Source organism: Paralichthys olivaceus, chromosome 23, assembly GCF_024713975.1.
Source record: "Paralichthys olivaceus isolate ysfri-2021 chromosome 23, ASM2471397v2, whole genome shotgun sequence".
Classification (NCBI taxonomy): Eukaryota; Metazoa; Chordata; class Actinopteri; order Pleuronectiformes; family Paralichthyidae; genus Paralichthys; species Paralichthys olivaceus.
In genome coordinates, this window is record NC_091115.1 from 4,552,552 (window position 1) to 4,566,551 (window position 14,000).

The window sequence follows — 14,000 nt, forward strand, 5'->3', positions numbered from 1 at the left end:
GTATGTCGTTCAAATTTTACAAAAAAAAGTCATAGGTTAGTATGTCGTTCGAAATTTTACCCAAAAAAGTCATAGGTTAGTATGTCGTTCGAAATTTTACCCAAGGAAGTCATAGGTTAGTATGTCGTTCAAAATTTTACCACAAAAAGTCATAGGTTAGTATGTCGTTCAAAATTGCACAAAAAGTCATAGGTTAGTATGTCGTTCAAATTTTAGCCAAAAAAGTCATAGGTTAGTATGTCGTTCGAAATTTTACCACAAAAAGTCATAGGTTAGTATGTCGTTTCAAATTTTACAAAAAAAGTCATAGGTTAGTATGTCGTTCAAAATTGCACAAAAAGTCATAGGTTAGTATGTCGTTCGAAATTTTACCCAAAGAAGTCATAGGTTAGTATGTCGTTCCAAATTGCACAAAAAAGTCATAGGCTATTATGTCGTTCAAAATTGCACAAAAAGTCATAGGTTAGTATGTCGTTCCAAATTGCACAAAAAAGTCATAGGCTATTATGTCGTTCAAAATTGCACAAAAAGTCATAGGTTAGTATGTCGTTCAAATTTTAGCCAAAAAAGTCATAGGTTAGTATGTCGTTCAAAATTTTACCAAAAAAAGTCATAGGTTAGTATGTCGTTCCAAATTTTACAAAAAAAAAGTCATAGGTTAGTATGTCGTTCCAAATTGCACAAAAAGTCATAGGTTAGTATGTCGTTCAAAATTGTACAAAAAGTCATAGGTTAGTATGTCGTTCAAAATTTACAGAAAAGTCATAGGTTGGTATGTCGTTCAAAATTTACAGAAAAGTCATAGGTTGGTATGTCTCTCGAAACATGATAAAAACGTAATAAATCTGTTTTAAATGTGCAATTTGGTTTTCCTTTATTTGGAAAAAAGATTATGAATCTATGACTCAATTCAAGTAAACTGATTTATTTCCAAGTGCCATCTTTCATTCTGACTGTCAAACATCATTCCTGTCATGTAGGATTTCACTGAATATATTTAAAGGGAAAAAAAGCTCACAAAAACTTAACATTCAATTGTCACCATCTTTAAACATTTTAACAACTGTAAGACACACTCAACTCAAATATTTGCACTTTAGGCTCAGAAATGTTTAATTAGATTTCATATTACAAGAACAAATAGCTGGTGTCACTTGTAGTACGCACATCATCATCATCAGCTGCCTTTTCGTTTAGTCCTAACAGAGGCTGACTCTCAATCGTGGTGGTGGTGATCGGCAGTCCTGGTTCTCTGATCCAAAGTCAATCCTGTCTCTGTTCCTCTCATAGTCACTGTAGTAACAGTTTCCCAGGAACCTTCCAGCTTCAGTGGACCACACACAGCTGTGTGACTGTCACAAGTCTGGATTATTCTGACAGATTTCCATCATTTGAAAACAGGACCTGACACTGCAAGAAAATGAATAATAATAAGTTTATCATGTGTGTGAGATAGTTAAGATGAGCAAAACATATTGTAAGAACCTGCACATGAACTATATCTGAAGTAACAGGTATAAGTGGAAAATATAGAGAAAAAATAAATTAAACTACATTTTAATTTCCCCCATCACCATCATTACAGTTAAACTACACATGGTTTAACATTTAAATAAATAATAAATAAATGTAAGAGCAGCTTGTATTCCTCCAGTTTTTGGTCTTTTCTCTTACAGTAAACAGACAACTGCAACAGGTGCCGTAAGATTTACATGAAATACTACTTTACTATTGTGCTTTCACAATTCTAACATTTCTTCTGTAAATTATACTCGATATACATATTAAGCCAGCAGAGATTCCTCTTCCTATAGTCAAGATCATGTTTATCTGGATCGACAACTGTATTTCATTTTTTGTTGGATTACAACTTAATGTAGTTTAATGTGCAATAAAGTTATCTATGAAACTTTTACTATTCATAATTCTAAGGAGCACATCTGGTCATTAAGTCACAGTAGCAACATGCACAGAATTAAAATCAAACAAGAACACTTTGATGAACGTGTTGTTGGAATTTGAAATTAATCAGACGTATTTTACATTTCGGTTTGAATCAAATCAATCATTGATCGTTAAAATGTTATAAGACACATGAGCGAAGTGTTAACTCGTATCTTATGAATGAAAACATTCATTCACCAAAGTGTCCTGTTTGCACAAACCAGGCATGTCACCTGTAGTCAATGTAAAATCTACCAAGTAAGGTTTAATCATAGATATCAGAGGTTACGTAAACATTGAAGAGATTTCATTTCTAATACATACTTTTAAGGTGTTAACAGCGGTAAACATTTGTTATAGAAATCACAATTATCATACAGACCTCATACATGAGTTCTTTGTTCTGCTGACACCAGTCATCTGATCACTGGATGAGGTCCAGTTGTTTCACGTCGTCATCATCATCATCATCAACTCCAGCTTCAGTCCTTCAGCCTCTGGTAGATTAATGGATGATTGAAGAAAATGTATAGAAAAGCACGTCGGCAGAGAGAAAAAGGGAAATAATGTTTAAGTTGTAACAATCAAACATGATCACATCAGAATCAAATAATCAGATTAAAGTAGAAATAAAGACACTGGCTCCGAGAAATCCAACATCCACAGCCCAGGAGAAATCATCAGACTGAATGTCATCATAAAAGTTTATTTCACTTATTTTGTGTTTGCTCTACACAGTCAGTATCATGTGACCACCACTTCACTACACAACTTTTTACCTGATCAACAACATTCAGCACAGATCACAACAACACACTGAAAGTTAAAGCCCCTGTTCAACCACGTGTGAGAAGTCTCCAAACATGTGTCGAGCTGAACCATCACCACGTGGACTTTTTACACTCACCTTTTTAATCGAGCTTCACTTCAACACCTGGTTAGCACAGGTTAGCTGCGCGGAGGGAACTGCACTGCAAAGCTATCGGGCGACTAGCTAGCTCGGTTAGCATCGTAATTCACATTGACCGGGGGCAGTAACTGAGCGTGCTGACAGTTTCCTCTGCTCCGGTCAGAACCCACAGAAACACACGGTGACTGAACACGTGTGAAGATCCAGACTGGAAGACAGGAGATCGGGAGTTTACTCACCGAACAGCCCGGAGACACCGGCTCCTCCGGGGCTGCTGTTACCGGAGAACAGGCCGTAAACTCGGTGAAATCAAAGCTAACAGGGTCCTCGCTCACAGACATCTTGTCGGTGTAAAGAAAAAACTTTCTCCAGAGACTGACACCGACAGAATCACAGACAACGTGAGCGTGAATCTCCTGCTCTCGTCTGACTCTCAGGAGTCACGTGACCACTGGGACATGAGCTCATTGGCCGGATCTTTGGCTCGATGTGACACAATCGATTGCTTTTCCCTGGAATCCCCGGATGTGTGATCTGATTTGTAGCACTCGAATTTAAGAACTTAAGTTTCTAGACTTTGAGTTTTTAAAAGTTGAATATTTGAATCTGGATTTGTGAACATTGTGAAAAATACTTCTTGAAAAAAATTGAAGACATAAATTCAGCAGCAAAAAAATACAAAAACATAATTTAAATAAAAAATAAAAATGTTTTAAATTCAGTACTAGAAATTCAAAGGTTTTAAAATGTGAAAATCTGATGAGACTGATTCACTTCCATACACTACATCCATGCAGCCAGCAGGTGGCAGTGAGAGTCTGGAGCTTGAGGGCCTCACGTCACAGTGGGCCCAGAGACTGACCTGCTGATTGACATGAACCTGACATGTCCTCAGCCACCCACACGCCCACGCTCAGGGCGGAAGCAATCACAGCTCCCTCTGAAGTGCAGTGAAAAGGAAATCGCTCAGTTTTTACTGCACTTCTAAGAGAGCAACATTCGTCCCAAGGGTTGTCATTTTCCAGTTTGTGAGTGGGAGGCTGTCAGCAGTGGTTTGTCAGGCAGTGGACCTGGAGGAGACGTTCAGGGATGTGATGGTCCGTGTCTTTGTATCCAGACAAGGGAGGAAGACATGCACTGTGGGGCCAAAGGGCCCTGTGGTCACACATTCCTAAACTCCTCCAGTGCTGCCCACAGCCATGACCAAAATATCAGATCCTGTCATGCAAACACTGCGGCCACAACATCACACTTTCACACATATAGATGTTTATGTTGTGTTCTGGAAACAAATGTTGCAACAACAGGTGATTTTTTTTTTTAAACCACCACGTTAATCATAAACCTACATTTTACCACATTTAACATAATCGTGACGTAAACAGTCTCGTTTATCTGGCACCTTTCAGTGCAGACCTTTATTTTTAACAACAGGAAGTGATTTAGATTTATGTTGCTGGGGTGAAAATTGCACGGCCTACCACTCCTATGCTATATGTTCCCAAACAAAGTCACGTGACCATTGTACATCCACGCTTCACCAAACTAAAAGTAGAAACACCCGCCGAGATTATGACTCTGGCAAAAGTTGTGCACTGGAAATTGTCCCGAGTTAAAAATATTTAAGCGCATGATGTTCAATGAAACTAAATCCTGAACTCAATGTACGTATTGTTCATTTGGAACATGTGCATTTGTGCTCAGTGGCGAATGAGACGCTCATATACTTCACAGACGCCTCAAACATTGAATTAGTGAGAGTGAAATTATCTTATAATAAAAAAATACAGAGATACTGTTGGTCTGTGACATCATCTTTTAAGTCCTTCATGAAACTCACCTTAATTAGCTTTTCTTTTGGATTTTATCTTAATTGTCTCTTTAATGATTAATTATATTATTTATGCGAGTACAAGTGCCCCCCCCGGACACCAGAGATAATGTTGCAATGATGAAATGTCTGACTCTCTCTTTTCATTAAAGACGTGTGCAAAGAACAAGATACACAAAACACACAACTAACACTATTTACATACAAAGCACAGCAGGTACACATTAAGAAAATAAATTAGACCAAGCATTTTAAGCGCTTCAGTATAATATTTTATATAAGATTCTTAAGATCACATTGTAAAGCTGTCTAAGCTCTTCAAATTAAGTATTTCTTCAAAGAAATCATAAATAATCAATTTACCTCAATGAGAAACGCTTTAGAATAAAAAATGAAAAACAAACAAGGACTTTTCTCTCAGAGAGAACGACTATGTTTGTCTCTACATGTAGTTTAGTTGTTCAGTGTAACTCAACATGACTGTGCACATTACAGATCTTATAATTATGTGCACAGGAAACATAACTGACTTAAAACTTCACTTCTGAATGCCTGTAATTAAAATAATCAAGAAAAAGGTAATAAAATACAATTTAAAACAATTGTTGGGTAAAACTCTCGACAAATTCAAATGATAAGTTGTATATAAAAAGTATTTGGTTTACATCGAGCAGTACATGTATGAAATATGAAGTAATGAAATGCACAGACATGGTTTTATAAAGAACATTTAGAATCTTTCAACATGTGAAAACCTCCAGAACCTCAAGAGCCAGCTTCTTTCATTCTGTGACTTTTTCCACACGTGATAATTAATCTTCCTTGTTTGATCCAATGATCAGATCAAGATATTTAAAAAACCGCAGTAACTAAGTGACTTTCCTCCGGAGCAGCGTCACCAGACTGGATCCAGCGGCTGTGAGGTCATCAGCGCTCTTAATTTGAGCGTGTTGTTGGAAGTGGTCAGGAGGCAGTTTTCCCCCTCAACCACTGATGTGAATGCCATCATTATGTTGTGTGCAGCCTCTCAGAGTGGTACTTTGTGTGGGGCTCGCTCTCCTTGTATGGTTGTTCCGCAGGTGGAGGCTGCACTGTTGTTATTTACACTCCACGCAGGCTGAGGAAAAAATAGACGCGTCTTTACTGAGACGTTTTGGGCAAATAATCATGTCAAATAAGATGCAGGACAGATGTTGGTGGAATATAATTCTCTACTGGAGGTTATTTGTTCTGTTTTTGTGTTTTTAAGCTGCAAATTCAAGTATTTTTAGCTCCTCACACACACAAAAGTCTCTGTCAATGACAAAAAAACATCATTGGTGGTGGGCAGCAGTTATTTACAAGCCTCAAACTAAAAATGGGATGATGATTATTTTTTAAGTGTTTCGGATATCCGGCGTCAGAGTTGTGTCAGTGTGCTGTTGTTATTGTAACCTAGAAATGGTCTCGCGTCAGAAGCCTTCAGGCATGAACCGGTGGCAGCCACAGCAAGGCCGCAGCAGCCGCGGATTTAGCCAGCGAACCAGAGTGGGCAGACAGATCTGTCAATCAGTGGCTTCCGGAGTTTGTTTTCTGAGACCTCGTCTTCTTAAGTGCATGGTTTACACAGACAGATTTTTTTTTGAGGGGGAGCACACACGAGGCAGCCACAAAGCAAATTGCAAGGAGAGGAAGAAGCCGAGAGAGGTTTTAGGGATGTGTGGGCTTTTGTGGAAGACACAGCATGATACAAAAATTGGTTTCACTCTTGGATATGACTGTAGTTTTGATTTTTGACATCTTTAAGTGACTTAAAGGCAAAGCTTGTGCTGATGTGTCAAAACATCCAGACATCAGTGCAGCATAAAGTGGCCCCTCGTCACACTTTATGCTGCACTGATGCTGAATGAATACAGAGCTGGAGGTGTGAGAATTAAAATACTGTGCACTTGAGAACATAACAATTGTTTTCAGGCACTTCCATGTTATTAAGAGCCGAGTCGGAAATATTGGAGCTTTCAATTTTCCTATTTTCTCCTTGTAATTAGGACCTGGATGTTGACACGAACTCTTTGGAAACTGATCATTACGATAATTATGTTGCAACATGAAAGCAGCATTAGTATGAATTTGAGCTTCCTTTGTGGGTTTGTGTGTCATTTGTTTGTAGGTTTTAACAAAGGAGAAGAAAGTATTAATTTAAGAAAAGAGGATATCTCTGCTTCTGCTGCAGCAATTCTCGATGCTTTTTAGAAACGTGACATTGTAAATCTGGCATTATTATAGGAGTACAGCACTAAATCAGTGGGATGCTCTTTAAATCATCCGTTGACCCCCTCAGATTTATCTTGGCACCGCATTTGTGTCTCGACTCCGGCATGGGAAAAAGAAAAAGAGACATTGAGGCTTTGAAAAGCTTTTGTGCTGAATCATTGTGACGAGACGTTGGTGTTTTTGTGTTTTTTGGGCAGCGTTATTGGCAATATCAGTCCCTGGATGGGACACTGCAGCATGATTATATGTGTTGACGGGACAGCAGGGATATAAACAGCATCAAAGGGCTGACAATAATTCAGCTCTGCCACTTTTACACCGTGACACCATTCAAAATAGCTTGTGTGAGGCAGCATTGTTTCCTGCGCTCCAGCGTGGCACTTGAAGGGCACCCGGGGAGCCATCTCATTAGGGCGACCTTTGGACGGGGAGGTCACAGGCAAAAGGACGCGAGCACATGAGACCTCGGTGACTTGTGTCCCGTCGTGCCTGGGATGCACTGCGCTCGCCGCTGCCTCTTTTGTTGATGGATCAGCTGGATCAGATTCTTTGTGGTGCATGTTTCCATTAAGTACATACTGTAGCTCCCCGGTGCTGCACAAAACACACACACACACACAGGCATCTATAATGGGCGATAAGTGTCTGCATGCTCGGTGTAGGGACTCTGATTCATGCACAAAGAGTACAGATGATCAATGGACATGAAATCTTTCTCATTTAGTGAAAACACTCAACTTCTCACAGTAAAATGACAAATCTGTCAGAGCACAAACACAATCGTGGACATTCCCTGTAGCTCTGGCTCACGGTTCAATTAGTCATCAGATAATCTCCTGAGGTTATTGTGTTAGATTTTGATATTCCACTCAGATATTCCACCACCTGCATTGCAGAGGATGACACTGTTTTCTTTACTATGTTGAGCCGTGCACGCATCGTTATACATCTCATCTCAAGTTATGTGCTTTTGAAAACACTCAGTGCATAAATATATCTGTATAAATATCTAATTCTTATATTCTCACAAGTTTAATTCAAAGTAAAGTGATATTGATCCCAGTCAAACCTCATGTTGTGCCTGTGGCCTGATGCTGCAATGCAGTGAGTTATCCTTCAGTCCCTGGATGTCCTAACATCTGTTTGACACCAGAGGGCGATGTCAACATGTCAGAGGAGGAGTGATGGGGACTCCACTGAGGTGCAGCTGGAGCCTTTTCTACACTGACAATCACATTTCCTGTTCAAACTTTGCTTTTTCTGTCTCGTTACAGAGAAATCAATCTCCTGATAACAGCAATGCGACCACTAGAAACAGATTTGTATTCATTAGGGCAGCGGGGGCATGATCAGACAGGCTTTTAACGAATCCTCATTTTAATCCAATAACATAATTCATGAATTTGAAGTCTGTCCGCCATCCTCCAGCTTTGTGACGACACTTTGGAAGCACGTGCAGGAAGTTACATCTGGAATAAATTATTGGAATTTCTTCTTCACCATCAGCTCAGGCTGATGAACGACATGTCTCGACTTCCTCAATCATGATGTTTCACCCCGTTTTTAAAAGCATCAAATAAATAATTTTAAAAAACGAAAAATAACTACTTGTGTCATTTGAACCACCTAAAATGACAGAAACCATGTCCGCGTCGCGTCTGTTAACATGGAGGAGGCAAGGGTGTAATGGCCTCTACTGCAGTCAGCCACCAGGGGGCGATTGAGATGATTTGGCTTCATTTTTGGGCCCTCTTATATCCAGTGTGTGGCATAACACACAATACATGTCTTACCATTTATATAATTATAAACCACCTTACCATGTCATTAAAATCCTAATAATGTTTTTGTTAAAGTATTAAATTCTGCTGAGCGTCTCATCTTATCGGTAAACAGACGATATTTAGAAACATTTCTTTTCTCAATGCACGTTACACTACGAGTCACATTCACCCATTTACGCACACAAACACACTCTCACAGCTCAGTATCTCGCCCGGGGACACTTTGGCATGCTGACTGAAGGATCTGGGGATCGAACCTCCTCACTTCAGTCACTTTCTGCCAAGTCATCTGCAGTGTTTCAGCTTTGATTCTAGTTTGACAGTTTGCACCAGCGCTGAAAGTCACAGGCTTGTGCAGACTGCTGCCCGTTTGCCCTTTGACCTATTAGGACTGTTTCAGTTAAGGCTGCGCACCCAACGGAAACTTATATTACTCCAGTTATGTCAACTGAAAGTCTTCTGTGCTTCAAGTCTTTCCGTAGAGTCTTGGAGTTTGTTTAAAAAAGAAACAGAGTCTGGGTAAATCACAACTCGACAGTGATTCCTGCGGATCAGTCTTGAATATCATTTGTTATTAGTTGCTCTTCATGACGGGCCGGGAGCCAGAACCTTTGATCGACTCCTTGTGGGTTTAGGTTTCATCCAGCAGGGGCCGTGACAAAAATAAATGATCTGATCTTTGTTGTACTGGCAGAGTGACAGCAGCTCGGTCCAGGATGACTCACTCTCTCAGCAGCGAGGCCATTCCTGACGCTCTCCCCGACCCATCAGCCAAATTGCAGTGAGCCGACGCTCCTCGCCGCCCCTCGATGCCCCTCGCCCGCTGCGGAGCAAGGTGGTCGCATCCTCGTGGCCCCGGCGGCACTCTTCACATCCCACAGGAGTGAGAACGTGCAAAGCAGTGAGCAAATGTGTTGGGAGAATTCCTCGCATTCTCCTGCCTGGTCCTGGTGGCCTGGCTCGGTGTTGGGTTCCTGGGAGAGAGGGAAGAGGAGCCAGGCGAGTCGGCTGCAGACTCAGCAGCTGACACCTCCTCTGATCTCTATCTCTTCCTCCAGCCATAAACCAAACTGTCTGACTTTTCAGCATGGCCGCCACGTAAACAGAGCCTTCCTCGTGGCCTCAAGCAAGTCTGCCAGTTCTGGCTTTGAAGGAACAACTAGCTCTGACCAAACCCCCGTTTATTTCATGTAACTAGAAAATCTCTGAAATGGGAACTTTCTGGAAAACGTGAGCATCTCATCACTTTTGACTCTACTTTAGAACTATTGGAGATTTTTTACAAAACCCTTTTTTACAGATTTTGCCTTCCACATATGAGGAATGCAGCAGGAGATTCTCCGGGTCAGGCGTGTTCACAACAACAGGAACATTTTAGTAACATTCATGTGAGAGGTGGCGTCTGGAGCATACACTCGCTCGCTGTGAACTCTGCAGACATTTTCCTGCTGTTTCCTCCCATTGGATCAGTCATTTTACATTTTACTGGGGAACTGGCTGGAAAAGTCCTGGAAAATGTCACGAGTGACTGACTCTCGTTCTCACATGCAGCCCCTCTGTGAAATTCCAGGAAAAATGGGCCGTAAAGTCCTTAATGTTGGGACAAGAGATAAACTCCTCTACGAAACACAGACATTGGCAGCCCTGTGGTTCAGCCAGTTTTCAGGACCTCATGCTAAGGGTTTCGTGAATTGACAGTCGTGCTGAGCTCACACTCTTTATGGTGACACAGGCTGACATGTGACGCCCACAACACTGTTGGATCACATCTTGTTGAAGCGAAGTTAAAGCATCTTGCAGCTCTCCAGGGTGAGAATGTGATTACTGAGTTTAACAGAAGGTCAATGGTCCTGATAGGAGGCAGAGTACATCCTTCAGAGTGCAGAGTCATTTGTTCCGAAGCAAAGGCCAGAACATTTCACCACAATGTTTTGTTCTTCCATCAGTGTGTGATTTGAATAATGAAAAGTATGGCTCTGCTTTGAAGCTCCTCAAAACAAATTCATTTAGTCAAATGAATTTGTTTTCATTTAGTCAAATGAGTTTGTTTTGATTGTTTTGAGCTGTCAACACGTGGAGCACTAAAGAAATACTCTGAGGACACATCAGACGGGACTTTGTTCTTGTTATTTGCATTTTATTTGTTGTAAAAGCACCAGGACAGGATGTTAGACTGGTTTCCCTTGTGCTGAAGGTCAGTGTGAGACGAACGTTGGTAGAACGGTTTCACCACAATTAGTAGCTGCTCTGGAGCTGGAAATTTTCTGAAATTTTCTGAGCATTTTATGTCAAGATTGAAGATTTAATCGTAACTTTTAACGAGAACGAGAAATCCTAAATCCAAAAAAATGATGATTCAATAATGTCTGATATGTGGACTTCAGAAGACTCTCGACATGACAGCTCCCAAAAAAGAAAAGCCAAAGCATGTTGATCGCCCCCTGTTGGCTGGCCTCAGTATGGGTCATAAACCCCACCTCCATCATGCTGGTGGATGGGACATGGACCAAACTAAAAAGTCAAAGTACACGTTAAATACATATCTGAGTTATTTTGGCTTCATTTCTGGATGGTGAGAGGAGGAGGAAACAGGTCGTCCATCTTTATATACAGTCTATAGTCTATTATAAAGAAAACAGGAGGTGAGTAACTATGGACATTGTGTGTGTGTGTTGTGATCTCTGACCAGGGTTAGATCACCGGCTGTGGTAAGAAACACCTATTTTCTCACTGTCGCTGCCTTATGACGTTATGCTTGAAATCTGCTGTGTCACTGTTGGGATTTGTAGCCGGCGTAAAAGTCACCTCTGCCTCGCTTCTTTTCCCCACAGTCACTCTTCGCCCAATTTAGCATCAGACACATCTTTCTCTGCAAGGTGCACAAGCTGTACCCTTGAAAAGATATTTTTACTGGGAACACTTCCTCCCGACAGGCTGCACTTTGTCCTCCCACCTCAAAGCTCCACTAAATGAAAATGAAAGAGGCCGAGCAGACTAATCACACACTTCAGCTACATTGCATATGTTTTACTATCAGTGTATGTCGGTTAGTATCAGGCCCCCTGTGGATTTGCTGCTTTTCCCTTTGTCACAAATTCTCGAAGCAGCAGAGAAGAGGGCAAACCCCAGTGCAGTTTTAGGCTGTTGAATTATACATGAGCTACTTCAGCAAAAATCCTCAAGCTGCTTTCAGGGCGGCACTGTTACTATTTTACAAGCCCTGTTCCCTTGGAGTGAAATCCAATTGTTTTGACCCGTCAGCTCCTCTGCTCGATTATGTAAAGTTTGTTCCCTGAGAAAAGGATTTCTTAGGTCTTAGCGCTGCACATGGAGAAGTAATGATGTTTGTGGAATATGGTGCATCAGGGTTAAATTAGAGTCTGTGAAAAGTGTGATTTGATTGATGGTCACATTCATGGTTCTCAGAGGATAAATCCTACAGACTACTGAACCTCTGAATTTTTTGTAGCAGCAACAACATGTCATCCGTTTACTTATTGTGTGAAATATCCCAAAATGTCAGGGATCAGCACAAAGTTTTATTTAGATCATATTCCCCAGAGGACTAAGTTCAATGACTTTCCTGATCCCATTACTTTTCTCAAGTGTCATCATGAGGCTTGGATGGATTCCCTATGACACCCCTAGCAGAAGCTACCATGCTAACATGCTATACTAAGACGAAGAACCTGCAAATCATCTGCATGTTGGTATTTTCATTGTTAGCATAGTAGCAAGCTGATGGAAGCATTTAGCTAAAAGCACTGCTGTGCCGAAAATGCAAACCATAGACTGTAAATAAAGATGGACGACACAACTGGTCTCCTGAAGTGAAGCCAAATCATCTTGATTGCCCCCTGGTGGCTGGATGCAGTATGGGTCATAAACCCCTCCTCCATGTTAGTGTATGGGACATGGATGATTGAACGCTGAGACTGACTCAGGATTGTATCGGCTGTAGACACGTAGTCTTGTATTATCATACAAAACAATTTATCTGTGCATGTCTTACGAATAATAATCTAATCTTTCCACCAACTGCTGTGATTTTAAAACTATAATCCCGTCTGTTTACGTGAAGGCCTGTGCAGCCTTGGTGTGTCTCTACGTTCACAGTTGGCCCGAGTGTTATTTGCCGTCTATGCCAACGATCCTGATGTCATTCCAGAGAAATCCCTCCTCCGTCTGCGGGTCCCCCCAGCTGTTGTTTCAATATCGTCTTTTAAACCCCATGTTAATAAAACAGTAATTGAAAGAGCTTTGCATCCTCCTGTATCCAGTTACTTACACTTTCGTAATAAAAGCTGTTTGTGAGGCTATTCCCCCCGGTGCATTGTCTTGATTGATGTGCATGTGTGGGTGTGGGAGCACTAAATAGATACTATAATTGCAACAGCTGACCTGACAATAGCGAACTGCAGACATTTTTTATTGCTCGAGTCTCTGCGTCGTCTAATTTAGCTGTAATATATTCAGTGGAGGTGAGACTATCGGAGAAATCAATGTGCGATGTTGCGTTAGCCAGGTTCTGTCTCCCTCCTTCTGTTCTCTCCATACGTCTGACTTTCTCCCGCTCCAGTCCAGAGCCGTGACAATTAGATGATCGATTGTTGAGTCACTTCAAAGAGAATGAATCTGCAACTTTTTTGATAATCATCTGCAAACTTTATTCCTCAGTTTATACGTCTCATTTGATAGTTGGTCGGAAGTTGTAAAATATCTTGTGTGGCTTTGGAGGAAGTCGGAAAGATAAAAACACCTCATGGAAAATGTAGGTTTTTCAAGCCTCAGAAGCATCAGTACTTGTTTTAATCTATCTTCTCGAAGTTTCCTAACTTTATTCAAGTGTAATATTCAAACACTTTACTTTGTTTTGCAAATCACATATGTCGACAACATATTTATAAATATTTGAGGATGTTGCTGAATTCTTCTGTCAATGTGCATTTTGCAGAAAGGTTTTATTAGCAAACAGCAGCCTCAGCGTCGTGCCAGTATGAGAGTATTATCTGAATTAATCTGAAGAGCTTAGTAGCGACTCATTAACGGTGCCCACTCTCCATTGATTTAAGTTTCCCTCTGTCAATAACCCAGTAGTTTTGTCTATTCAGGCTGTATTGGTTGCCTTGGTTTGCACGGTCATCTGCTTACGCAGCAACTCAGGAGGCTGTCTCATTAATGTGCGAATCACTCTGGTCCGGTCGGTCTACTCCGGTGGGAACCAGGGAACTAGATTTTCTCCTTCATTATGTTACTTTGGGGATGATTCGGAGGAATG

General features: G+C 41.0%; 1 long non-coding RNA gene across 2 annotated transcripts in view; it reads right to left on the reverse strand.

Annotated features, from left to right (window-relative positions):
* Window positions 1-3,291, reverse strand: part of LOC138406811 (uncharacterized) — a 30,009-nt gene extending 26,718 nt beyond the window's left edge. Inside the window, exons 1-3 of one of the 2 annotated variants that reach the window (XR_011240207.1) lie at window positions 2,852-3,282; window positions 2,327-2,441; window positions 1,168-1,410 (exon numbers count right to left, since the gene is read on the reverse strand). This is a non-coding gene — a long non-coding RNA (uncharacterized lncRNA). Of the gene's footprint in view, window positions 1-905; window positions 1,411-2,326; window positions 2,442-2,851 lie in introns of those variants that run through there. The other variant, XR_011240206.1, reaches the window with a different exon arrangement.
* Window positions 3,292-14,000: the final 10,709 nt, after the last annotated feature.